This window comes from Cynocephalus volans, chromosome X (assembly GCF_027409185.1).
Source record: "Cynocephalus volans isolate mCynVol1 chromosome X, mCynVol1.pri, whole genome shotgun sequence".
NCBI lineage: Eukaryota > Metazoa > Chordata > Mammalia > Dermoptera > Cynocephalidae > Cynocephalus > Cynocephalus volans.
Genome location: NC_084478.1, coordinates 175,083,907 through 175,097,301, shown reverse-complemented (window position 1 = coordinate 175,097,301; position 13,395 = coordinate 175,083,907).

The window sequence follows — 13,395 nt, the reverse complement described above, 5'->3', positions numbered from 1 at the left end:
TATAAGTGCACTCGCCCTGTCTGATTAGGGAGGAACCCACCCATATGACTTCATTTCACCTTTACCACCTTCTCACAGGCGCTGTCTCCAAACACAGTCACATCGGGGGTTAGGGCTTCAACATGGGAATGGAGGAGGAGAGGGGGGCACAAACATTCAGCCCCTACCAGTAGCTAAGGGGGGGATGCAGTACAGTTACTGTCACTGAACATCAGGTTCAGCTCCAAGCTTCCTGGTGAGCAATACCAAAGGGGAAAAAGTGAGGGCTGGTCCGTGGCTCACTCAGGAGAGTGCGGTGCTGATAACGCCAAGGCCACGGGTTCGGATCCCTATACAGGGATGGCCGGTTAGATCACTTGGGAGAGCGTGGTGCTGATAACACCAAGCCAAGGGTTAACATCCCCTTACCAGTCATCTTTTTTAAAAAAGAAAACAACAAAAAACAAAGAGGGAAAAGTGATGGAGTATATGAGTCTCACTGTCTCGGTGTCTCCATGTCACTTCCACAGGGCAGCTGGCCTTTCCTAGAATGACTCAACAGATTGTGAACACTCCACTGACACCATCCCTATAGGAGACATGTGCAGAAAGCTTGAGAACAAGCTTTCTTGTTCTCCAGGAAGCAAGGACATGTTTGCCCTGGTGGGGCAGGAGGGATGGAGGGAACACTAAATTAATCCTGCCAGGTCTGGGGTTCCCCTCTCTCCACCTCTGGCAAGACTGGACATCCCAGGGAGGAATGGAGGGGAGGTGAGTCCCTTCTCTCATCACTCTTGACTATAATCTACTTCAGCTTGATTGGCAATAGAGATGGTTTCAGGGACCTGAATTCTCACCATCAGGCTGAGCTCTTTAAGCAGAGTCTTCAGCACCTGCTAGTGGGCAAGTACCCCTGGAAAGGGAAATCAGTCCATGAAACCGCTGCGACCTTTATACTCATCTGTGATCTTGAAACTTTACTGGGAGGTGGAGGGGGAGAGCCACAAGATATGTTACAAGAAATCAGATCTCAACTTAGGGAAGAGTCAGCTTTGGGTTTATTATGTGTTAAAAGCAAATGGTGTCCTCTCAGAATTCTTCTGGTCCCAGGAATGCACTGTGGGACCACAGGAGAGTTGACTGCATTCAGGCACTTATGTCCTTGTTGTGGAATTTATCAGCTTAACCAGCTCCTCAAGGGCAGAGCCTGGGCCTTCCTATAGCTGCTGTAACAAATTACCACAAACTTAAAGCATTAAGATGACAGAAATTTATTCTCTTCCAGTTCTGGAGTCTAAATCCAAGGGGATGGCTGGGCTAGGCTCCCTCTGGAGGCTCTGGGGGAGGATCCTTCCTCACCTCTTCCGGCTTCTGGTGGCTGCCAGCATTCCTTGACCTGCAGCAGCATCACCCCAATCTCTGCCTCCATGTTCACATGGACTCTTCCTCTCTGCATGCGTGTCATAAAATCTCCCTCTTGTGAGGGTACATGTGACTGCATTTAGAGATCACCTGGATAATCCAGGCCAATCTTCCTATCTCAAGATCTTTAACTTAACCACATCTGCAAAATCCTTTTTGCTACACAAAGTAGCATTCACAGGTTCCAGGGATTAGGACCTGGATATCTTTGGGAGCCATTATTAGCCTCCCACACCCCCTCAAGTACCTAACAGAGGTATTAAAAAGATGTAAGGCATTCAGTCCTTAAGAGCCGGTGGGTAGCAGACACTCTCAGGCTTTCTGTTACCCCGTTCCCAGCAGTTTTCCCACGGAGAGAGCACTGTCTCAGGAATGGGTTGGCTTTCCTGGTGTCTGGGGCCATTTGTCAGTTCCCCTTGGGTCCTGCAGGTTTCCTTTGCACACAGTCACTAGGAGCAGATGCGATGAGGGTGAGGCGTGGGGTACCGACTCCACAGTATCGGGGCTGCCAAGACCCCAGAGGTCACCTGGTTCAAGCTTCCAGGAACAGCCAGGGACAAAAGGTGGGAACCCAGGAGGACAGGCAGGTTGGAAAAGATGCTGAAGAGTGGGAAGAAGGGGCGTGGTAGAATGGAAAAGTCACCTGCCAAGGCTTCTCTTCGCCACTCTGCCACTGGCCATCCCTGGGACCTTGGGCAAGTCACTCCCCCTCGCTGGCCCTCAGGCTCTCCATGAGGGGCTAGGACTCGATTCATTCATTCATTTGCTTGTAGGCCAAATGTGAAGTAAGCACCTACTGCATGCCAGGTCTATTCCAAGCCCTGGGGATGCAGAAAGAAACCGGACCAAGTCCCAGGCCCTGAAGAGCAGCGGGGAGGAGCAGAGGGTGCTGGGCGAGCAGAGACAGAGGGAGCCTGAGCGCGGTGGGAGTGGAACGGGGAGGGCAGAGCAAGAGCAAGCAGTGAGGAAAGGCCAGCGGCAGACGCGGTGGATGCCAGCCTTTTTTTTTTTCCATGGTAACATACACATAACACACACTGTAGCAGGTTAGCCACTTTCAAGTGTACAATTTGGTGACATTGAGTCCACTGACAATGTTGTGCAACCATCTGTCTAGTTCCAGAACTTTTTCATCACCCCAAATGGCAACCCCACATCCATTAAGCAGTCCCTCCTCATGCCTCCCTCCCCCAGCCCCTGGCACCCACTCACCTGCTCTCTGTCTCTGTGGACTTGCCTATCTGGAAGTTCCTTTCTTTGTTTTTTTTTTAAAGATGACCGGTAAGGGGATCTTACCCCTTGACTTGGTGTTGTCAGCACCGCGCTCAGCCAGTGAGCTAACCGGCCATCCCTATATAGGGATCCTAACCCGTGGCCTTGGTGTTATCAGCACACACTCTCCCGAGTGAGCCACGAGCCAGCCCTCACGTTTAACTTTTTGAAGAACGAAACTGTTTTCCACAGTGACTGAACCATTGGACATTCCCACTGGCAGTGTGTGAGGGTTCCAATGTCTCCACGTCCTCCCCAACGCTTGTCGTTTGGATGTTGACTCACAGGCATAGGTTAAGGAGGATGAGTCTGATGAGACCAGCAGGAGCAGCCAGGCAGGGAGGAGGAACACCTGGAAGCCGGGGAGGCAGCAGGTGGCCAGCGGTGTCAGATGCTAGCAGGGTGACTGAGCAGTGCCCGCTGGCTGAGCGTGACTGCTTAGAGGGCTGTTTCTGGGCCAGGGGCCAAGGCAAGGGCCAGGCAGGCATTGAGGCAGTGTGGGAGAGCAGGAAGTAGAGAAGGGTGTGTAGATGCAGAGGCTGGGAGGAGCAGGTTGAGTGCGGTGCAGCACTTGGGGGTGGTCGTGTGTGGGTGACAGGGGAGGGCGTGTGTGGAGACACGGGATTCAAGGCAGGGCTTTTGTCAGGGCTGGAGGACTTGCATGACGTCATTTGAGCTGGCTCCCTGCACTGGCAGGAGAAGGGCAGTGCCCTCCACCATTGCTGCAGGTGGAGCATAGGCTGGAGGCCAGAGGCCCAGCCGGCCTAACAGCTTGTAAGAAGAGAGACTGTCCACAACCAGCCCCCGGGAGATCTGGCAGAAGCAGCGCGAGGGGAGCTGGGAAGACAGGATTTGGCGAAACTTAGGAAAGCTGGGGCAGTGCTGGAACCATCCCCACCATTGAAATGAGAGACTGTCAGCTCCCTGTGGGCAGGGGCCCTAAAAGCCCCAGAGCCTAGCTCAGTGCCTGACAAATTATGGGGACACAATAAATGCATTTGGATAAATGGATGAATGAAAGGAGGTTCCTCTCAGGCTCCCAGGACTGCATTTGCATGAGACCCTGTGAGTGCAAGGGCAGGTGGTGGTGGCAGCTGCTAGGTCCCTGAACAGTTAGGGCAGCCCGGGAGAAAACAAGCTGGCAGGCCAAGTGGCTTAAGGGTCACTCTGGGCCACGTCTTCCTGCCCCTTTTTCTTGGACCGCTCCCCACTGTTTGATGCAAAGGCCTCAGAAAGATCCACAGTGAGGGCAAAGTCCCAAAGCAGTCCTTTGGCAGTGGCCAAACACCAAATCCTGAGCCCAGCTGACAGGGCCTGGGCCTCACTCCACTCTGTGGCCCCATGGCTACTGGGGCCTGGTGTCAGCTGCAAAATGGGAGAGGTGAGCAGGGATGGAATCTCCTGGGGGTCCCTGTCTACACCTCCCTGTCCAACCACCCCACACTCCTTTCCTACACACTCCCAGTGGCCCCCAGAGCTGCTCTGGAGTGCCCACGAAGGAAGGAATGAGTGACAGCTGGGCTTCTTTCTGCTGGACAAACCACCATAATGGTCATACTGGTGGGAAATACTGCAGGGTAACTGTCAAGGGGGCCCCTTGGCCATTTCAAAGCAAGTTCCTGAGCTGCAGAGTCTCTTAGGAGAACGGGGGTGGGGTTCGGGGATATAGAGAAAAGAGCATTGACCCAGCAGTCTGGACTCGGCCACCATTTGATTGGGTAACCTTGGTCAAGTCACTGATTCCCTTTGGGTCTCATTTTTCTCCCCTGTCAAACATTTTGGCCTTTGTGGTCCCTAGGGTTCCTTTCAGGCATTCAGTGATTATAAGCCATTTTCCTTCCTCTCCAGACTTCCTGATGCTGCTTGGCCAACTGACAAGCATCAGTAGTTTGTATTTCAGGCCGGCCTGTGGCTCACTCGGTAGAGTGCGGGGCTGATAACACCAAGGCCACAGGTTCGGATCCTATATAGGGATGGCCGGTTTGCTCACTGGCTGAGCGTGGTGCTGACAACACCAAGCCAAGGGTTGAGATCCCCTTACCGGTCATCCTTTAAAAAAAAAAAAAAAAAAAAAAAAAAAAAAAAAAAGTAGTTTGTATTTCTTCAGAGCATCAGCAAGGTCGTATGTCCTCTTAACCAACATGCAGCACCTGGGAGCTCATCAGAAATGCACATCCTCAGGCCCCACTCCAGACTTGCTGACTTAGAAACTCTGGGGGTGTTGCCCAGGAATCGGTTTTAACAAGCCCTCTGGGTGATTCTAGTGTACATGATGTCTGAGAACCACTGTGCTGAACCATGTGTGTTAGCAGAGGGAGCAGGCGGCAGATAATCCCAAAGTGCGGGCAATGGACTGATTCCCAGGGGTTGACATTCAGTCAGAGGTGCATGCTCATGCACAGCCCTTGTTACACGCGTGCACAGCACACACACATACTTACTCTGCACAACAGTCCTTGACAAGTCCACACCTCTGTTGGCAGCCTTGAATTAGATAGAAGACTTGGTTATACCAAAATTAAGGATTTCTTTCCACAAAGAACAGCACAGATAGAGTTAACAGACAGTCAACAGATGGGGAGAAGATATCTGCTGTTTGAAACCGACAAGGGATTAATAGGTGAAATATACAAGGAAATCTGTAAACCAACAAGAAAAAGACCCAACAGGAAAATGAGCAAAGCATATGAGTAGGCAATTCTTAGAGGGAGAAACCCAAAAGGCTATCAAGTATATGTGAAGATATGCTCAGATTCCAGACTCGTCAGTAATCAGAGAAATGCAAATGAAAATAATGAGATGAAATACGCACGTCAGATTGGCAGAAATTAGTTGTCTGATGCCAGTGTTGGCTAGGATAAGGAAAAAGAGGAACCCTTGTGTGCTACTGGTAGGAGTCCAGCTAGACCAACGCTGCCACTTTGGAGAGCCACCTGGAAGCATGTAGCCAAAGCAAGTGTCCATGTCCACACTGGCCCAGGAAGCCCATTCCTGGGCATACTCTGAGAAATTCTCCCACAGGCCCACAAAGGAACTATGAGTTTCCTGTGGCTGCTGTAACAAATTATCACAAACCGCGTGGCTGAAAACAATAAGAATTTATTCTCTCACAGTTCTGGAAGCCAGAAGTCCAAAATCAGTATCACTGGGCTGAATTCAAGGTGTCAGCAGGGCCATGTTCTCTCTGGAGGCTCCAAGGGAGAATCCGTTTCTCATCTCTTCCAGCTTTTGATGGCTGCTGGCATTCCTTGGCTTGTGGCTGCATCACTTCTATCTTCAAGGCCAGTGTCTTCTAACACACCTTTCCCTGCTCCATCTTTGCTTTGCCTTCTCCTCTGCGTTTGTGTCAGATCTACCTCTGCCTTTCTCTTATAATACACATGTACTGGGTTGAACAGTGTCCCTCAAAATGCATGTGCACCCAGAACCTCAGAAAATGACCTTATTTGAAAATAAGGTCTTTGCAGATGTAATTAGTTAAAATGAGGTCACACTGGAGCAGGAGGAGCCTTTAATCCAATGACTGGTATTCTTCTAAGAGGAAGAAAGGACACACAGAGGCACAGGGAAGGCCATGGGAGGCGGAGGCAGATGTAGGAGTGATGCTGCCACAAGCCAAGGAAAACTTGGAGCCACTAGAATTTGGAAGAGACAAGGAAGGATCCTCCCCTAGAGCCTGCAGATGGAACACAGCCCTGCTAACACCTTGACTTCAGACTTCTGGGCTCCAGAACTGCAAGAGAATACATTTCTGTTGTTTTAAGCCATCAAACTTGTGGTACTTTGTTACAGCAGCCACAGGACACTAATACACTTGTGATTGCATTCTGGGCCCACCCTGATAATCCAGGATAATCTCCCCATCTCAAAATCCTTAATTAAATCACATCTGCAAAGACCCTTTTTTCCTATAAGGTGCATTCACAGGTTCCAGGAATTAAGACCTGCTATCTTTGGGAGTCATTATTCAGCCTGCTATAGGGACCTATGCAACGATGTTCATCACACATTGAATGTGTGCTAACAGAGGACTGGTGGTGACCCAGGTGCCCTCCACAGGGAGGAAAAGGGGAAGTCCCTAAATGGTTACAAGTGGCCAACTCAGGAACTCATAGCAGCATGGAGCATTGTCACGCACAGGGCTGAGCGGACAAGCACCCGGCAAGGAACTGAACACACTCTCCAGGGTGGTACCACTCTGTTTATTGCACACACACGTATGCACGCACACACGTGCGCACACTACACATTTCGCCACAGCACGCACTTGAGTGGTTGCCCCTGACAGTGGGGGCATTAGAGTGGAGAACAGAGATCACAAGGACTGGATAGACAAAGCCATGATCCAGCTAGAGAGGGACCTTGCAGATCAGCCATAGTGATGTCATGAATTGAGGAGAGTCGTTACCTGAAGGTCAAAATTAATAAAGGAAAAGAAACAGTCTGTGAGGGGTCCTTTCCAGGGAAGGCTGGCCCACTCTGGAAGTGCCTTGGTGTATTTTGCATAAAGCCACACGGTCCCATTAGTCGCAGCAACAGTGGGTGGCAGCCAGTGGGCTTCACCCTTCCCTTTGGTTTGGGAAGAGAGGAGCCATGTGGCTGCCAGAGTGGAGGGAAGACGCCCTCCTTAGCAACACCGAGGAACAAAGGAAGCCACACTAATGCCATGCGCTGTCGCCTGACAGTTGTTTTCCATCTGCTGTGCTGAGTGTCCCCTCCCAGCAGCCTTGAGTGGGAGGCTGACATTGCTGGCTCACCCACTGGTCTTGGCTCAGGCTTCCTGTGGTTTTGTTCTTGCTCAGAACACACCCTTGCCTCCCTTTTTCAAGACGCAATACTTCTCCTAATGCCCCTTGGTCAAGCAACAGGGATGCAAATAGAAAGAGGCCAGTGGCCCCAGAAACAGCCAGAGAAATAGTCCTGCATTCTGAATCAGTCTAGTAAAGGGTCAGCCATTTAAACCCCTGGGGAGGGGGCTTTGATCTTGTTTGTTTACTTTCCCACTGGGTTCCTCTTAGGTCCAGGTAAAGTTCCCTTTGCAAATGCCATCCTGCCTTGGCTATGTACTTGGGGAGGAAAGAGACCCCAACTTTGAATGTTTCGACTATTAGTATCAAGGCCAGAGGGAAAGCGGGAGGAATATCTTATTGTAACCTTTTCTTTATCCTCCACAAAGGCCTTTTAGCAGAACTGACCTTCAATATTTTTAAATGTAACAATGTGAAAAATAAGATTGTGGCATTCAGCTGTGCTCTGGTCTGGGCTTTCTCCTTGATCCACTTAAGGATTCATATTTTCGGGCACACCAACAGCTGCTTAATTTTGCTATTCTTTCCTGTCCACCTCCTCACTTCTGCCGTTCCAGTCATACCCAGGAAACAAAATTGTCACATACAGGTGAGAAATCAAGCACTGCTTTTTCATCCCCAAGGATGCTTTAACAGCCTGTTCAAGGTCTGAGCTCGTCGTGAGCAAATATTTCATTTGAGCCTCGCCACATTGGATACAGTTCAAAACAGAAATGGGTGCTAAAAATCAAATTCCTCTAGAGATGCCAATATATTCTTACTTGTTTGCTTGGGAGACAAAGCAGGCAAGGGGTGATGAGAGAGCAGCTGGGGTACCTGCCTGGCCTTGTTTCTTCCTCACAAACCTTCCTGCTCCCCACCAGGCCCCCAGAGCCTCAACTTACTCATCTGTACAATGGAGGTGATTGGAACTAGATGTGTGTTTTCACACCCTCTTGGTGGAAGGTTCTGGGAGGTGCTTCAGGAGCCACCATGGAGATGGGAGAAGGTGACCTAGCAGGTAGGGATCCTGACCCCCTTTTTGAACCATCACCCTCTATTTCCATCTGTTGTCTTTATAGGCTGTGGCATATGATTTCATTTGAAGAGTAATTGATCTTTCTGATAAAAACGTGTAGAAATCATCAGACTAGATGAACTGTAAGGATCCTGTGTTAGTTTCCTGGGACTGCCATAACCACAAACTGGGGCGCTTCAAACAACAGTTTAGTTTTTAATGGTTCTGGAGGCCAGAAATCTGAAATCAGTATTATTGGGCTGAAACAAAGGTGGTGCCAGGGTCTCACTTCCCCTGGAGGCTCTACAGGAAGATTTCCCCCTTGTCTCTTTCACCTTCTGGGGGCTGCTCACATTCCTTGGCGTGTGGGTGCATCGCTGCAGTCTTTGAGACCAGTATCTTCAAATCTCTCCCTGCCCCAGCTTCACATTGCCTTTTCCTCTGTGTGCCAAATCTCCCTCTGCCTCCTCCTTGTAAAGATATATGTGATTGCATTTAGGGCCCACTTAGATAATCCAGGATAATGTCCCCATCTCAGGATCCTATTTTTTTTTTTTTTCCCTTTTGCCATGTAATTTAACACTCACAGGTTCTGGTTTTAGGATGTGAATATCTATTGGGGGAACATTTTGCAACCTACCACATGCCCTTTCAACAATAAGGTTCTAAGATCTCTCTCCCCCCAAATAATTCCCATCCCAGTAGCTTTCTCTACATCCCCATGTCTTAAAGAACCTAAAATGACAGCACTATTTTTCATTCAACTCAGAAATAGGGAACCCAAACTTCATTCCTTTATTATGAAAGATTGTAGATTAGAGAGCCCCACCTGAACGGTGATGTCTTTATTTCTATAGCAATCTAATGGGAATTGCAAGTTGGTTTTGCTTTGGTTGGCCTTGCTGCCAAGAGATACCACGTGCCACACATAACCACGGGCAATGTAAAGAGAAACACCAAGTGCTGTCCCCAGGGCACAGGTTAGGACCACGTCCTGGTACTTGCCTCCCAGCTTGGGCTCTGTCCTGTGCCCTGTCCACCCTCGGGCGACAGGGAGAACACCTGCCAGGCCTCATAGCAGTACCTTCTAGGATCTGTTTGAAACATATTTTGTTGTAAGGATAGTTTTATTCTCCCCTTATACTTTCTATCTCATTTTTTTTTCTAGTCATAAAAGTGATTCCTGCTTAGTGTCAAACGGCATAAAGAAATAGAAATAGAATAAAGGTCACCCACAATTCATTTGCTGAATGCTGTCTAAGTGCCGGGACCCAGACTAAGTGTACTCCGTACTTTGTCCCCTACAATTCTCACAGCAACCCCGTGAGGTGGGTATTATCAGACCCATTTTCCTGATGAGAAAACTGCACCCACTACATGCCTTCAGCACGACGTCGTATTCAGGGCTCTCAAGACAGTGTAATGGCAAGACTGTATGCTCCCCAGGACACAGCCCCAGCAGGATGTCTCCTCACCTGGATTGCACTCCACTCTGCCATGTGAAGAGGTGATTTGAAAAGCCACCGTCGATATTTAAATTAGCTAGCAACGTATGCTGAGCTCATCACACAATCAGGAGTCATGCTAGTGGAGCATGACCTAGGTGACAGGCTGAGGCCTAATTTGCTACTCTTTTCCCTCTGGATCCCCCAGTCAAGTGTTGCAGAGGCTGGATTTTGTGTGATCCCTGGCTCATCATCATCATTATCATCATCACCCAGCTCTTAAGATTAAAGGCAGGAAGCTAGTGGGAGGCACTTCCCAGAGGCCACCGCCGCCACCGCAGCAGCAGCAGCAAGGACACTGCGGATCTTTCTCTCTCCTCACCCTGTTTTCTTCTCATAGCTTTTAGGTTGCTGCACTTATTACTTATTACCAAGCGATGGTGCCCCTCTTCTCTCAATGCCAAGGAGCTAGTTTAATTCTGCTCCAATTCTTTTTTTTTTTTTTTTTTAAAGATGACCGGTAAGGGGATCTTAACCCTTGACTTGGTGTTGTCAGCACCACGCTCACCCAGTGAGCGAACCGGCCATCCCTATATGGGATCCGAACCCGTGGCCTTGATGTCATCAGCACCACACTCTGATGTGGTGAGTGAGCCACGGGCCGGCCCAATTCTGCTCCAATTCTATTCCGAGTTTCTAGTAAGGACCGAACCCTTTGCAGGGCAATGGGTGGTCTAAAGAGCCACAGGAGGCGGTTCCCACCCTGGGAGTGCTCCGTCCAGTGGAAGAGCCGGCCAGGTACAGAACCACCTGGGACACCCAGCCCAACTGGCTCCAGGCTCTTGCAGAGCTGCCATTCACATCCCGTGTTCACTGTGATGGGTCATTTCAATCTAAGGCGGGCATTGGCACCAAGCAAGCCTCAGGAAAAAGGTGTTGTCTGAAATTGGAGAGTACGCAGGGTCTCCATAGAGACAAAGGGGAAAGGGCATCTGGCTCTTAGGAATAGTGCGAGTGAAATTCTCAGAGGCAGAGGAGTGCTGGGGTAGCTCACAGGATCTCTGTGTGTGTGATGGGGTGGGGGTGGCGGCAATAGCTGGTGGCAGGAACCTGCCTGGAACCGCATCTTGAAGGGCTTTATCTCACGGTTATGGGGAGTCATGAAAGAATTTCAAACTAGATATAAAAATGTACATTTATAAAAGGTCCCTTCAGATTGAATCAACAAGATTTGGTGATGGCATGGATACGGAAGACAGGAGTGTGGGGGCCCCGGGCAGGATGGTGGGTGGATGGAGGTGCCATTCTCTGAGCATGGGTATAGGGGTGGGGGCTAAAGTTGGGAAGTTTGGTTTGGGATATGCTGGGGTGAGGTACTGGCAGGTCACTCATCTGATGACTTCAGCAATTGTTCTCAGGCCCTTTGACCTTTGCTGCCTCTCTCTCTGCTGCTGTCTGCAGGCAGAACAGTCCTGGATGGTCATTGACACAGGAAATGCCCTCTGTGCATCCAACCCTGTCCTTGTTTGTTTGCCCACAGCCAACAAAACAATGGGACAGTAAAGCCTGTTAAAAAGACTGAGAGGCAGAGAAGACGTTCGTTCTAGTCCCAGTTTTACCACTGATGGCCTGATGTGCTTGGGCAAAACACTTGCATTCTCTAGGCTTCCGTTTTTCTAAAATATGCCAGAACATCTCACATGATCATTGCGGATGCAGGCTAGAGAGTAGAGAGGCAAGCACCTGGCAAACTGTTAAGGAACAAAGTCATCATCGTTATCATTATGTTCTCTGATCTGACTTGGGCCATTCGTAGCTTGTGTTTGCACTTCCTAACCCTTGTCATTTTAGCCCTTTTCTCTGATAACCAGTGCATCCTGCAGGTCAGACACAGACATAACCAAAAGGAAGTGGAAAGTTGCGAGGATAATCTGGATAAATCAGGTTACAAGAAAGGCTTTCACTTGAAACATCTTAAGGCAAGCTGATCGGAGAGGCACACCACACTTTAAAAGCTGTCCAGAATCTGTTAGAAAAGATTACTTCTACCGTACCTTTGTTGGAGCTATTTGCCCAACACTGCACAGACTGATATCACCTGTCCAGCCAACACGAAAGGATGTGGCGGGCCCTTGCCAATTGCTCAGAACATCCATTTCCCAAATGCACATCCGTTCTGCTGGGGGCAAAACTCTCCCTCCCAGCAAATACTCATTGAGCATATACTCTGTGCCAGGCCTTGGGCTGGGCACCATAAATGTGGAACCACTGAGAATTGAATGGGACTCAGTCCTTGCTCTAGAGGAGCTGCTGGTGGACCCGGCAATTAGTGTCAAGGCCTAAGCACCCCTCCCCACTGCCCACACAGGACAAGGTACACAGGACCAGGCCCCCACCAGGTGTTACAGCACGAATGTTTGTTGAGGGAGGGCTACAGTGGGTGAGGCTGTGTGCATTCAGATGCACCTGACCCCGGTGCCCTGATCCTGTAGCTCAGGTCACAGCCCAGAGAGCGCTAACTTGCTAGTGAAGATGCAATTTCCAGCAGGGGCAGCTCTTTCTTGTTGTAGACAAACACAGTTCAGTCTTGTGCCACTGCGGTTTGAATTGTCCTCCAACTGCTGTTCTCCTGCATTGTCTGAAGAATTAAGAGTGAAATCAAAGGTGACTCTGTCACAACAGCAAACCCTTCTTGAGCACTTATTTTGTGCCAGGCATCACTCTAAGTGTTTCATATGTATTAATTCATTTAATCCTCACAACAAATTATTATCTTTTTAATTTTATTTTTTATTTATATTTTTATTTTTTAAAAGATGACCGGTAAGGGGATCTTAACCCTTGACTTGGTGTTGTCAGCACCACGCTCATCCAGTGAGCTGACCGGCCATCCCTATATAGGATCCGAACCCATGGCCTTGGTGTTATCAGCACCGCACTCTCCCAAGTGAGTGGCCCCCTCACAACAATTTATGAGTAAAGGGTATTATTACTAGACTCATTTTGCAAATGAAGAAACTGAGGCACAGAGAGGTGAAGTCACTTGCCCGAGTCACACAGCTAGCAAGTAAGTGGCTCCTGCTCCTCCCTACCACACCGTACCTAAGTGCTATTTGGGGGCACTATTCGGAATTTGGGGTTCCCTTTGCAAGCCAAAGTCCTAGTTAGTGGTGCAAATCAATGTAATTGCAGGGCTCAGAATTGAAGAGCGAGGGTGTTCTTGGCACCCACATTCCCTCCAGTTCCCCAGCTCTGCCCTGGGGCAGCCCAAGGGGAGCACCCTTGGGCCTCCCTTTAGGACCGAGGTGGATATACAGCAAATCCCCTGCTTGCCCGAATTAAGTCTTTTGTGGAATTGGCATTTGTCCTCATGTTTTCTCATTGCCCCTCACCCCAAGCCAGGTCCTCTTCCTTGTTTGGGTCAAACCGACCACAAGTTCAAGGAGAAGCCTGCTCCTCCTTCCGAGAGGGT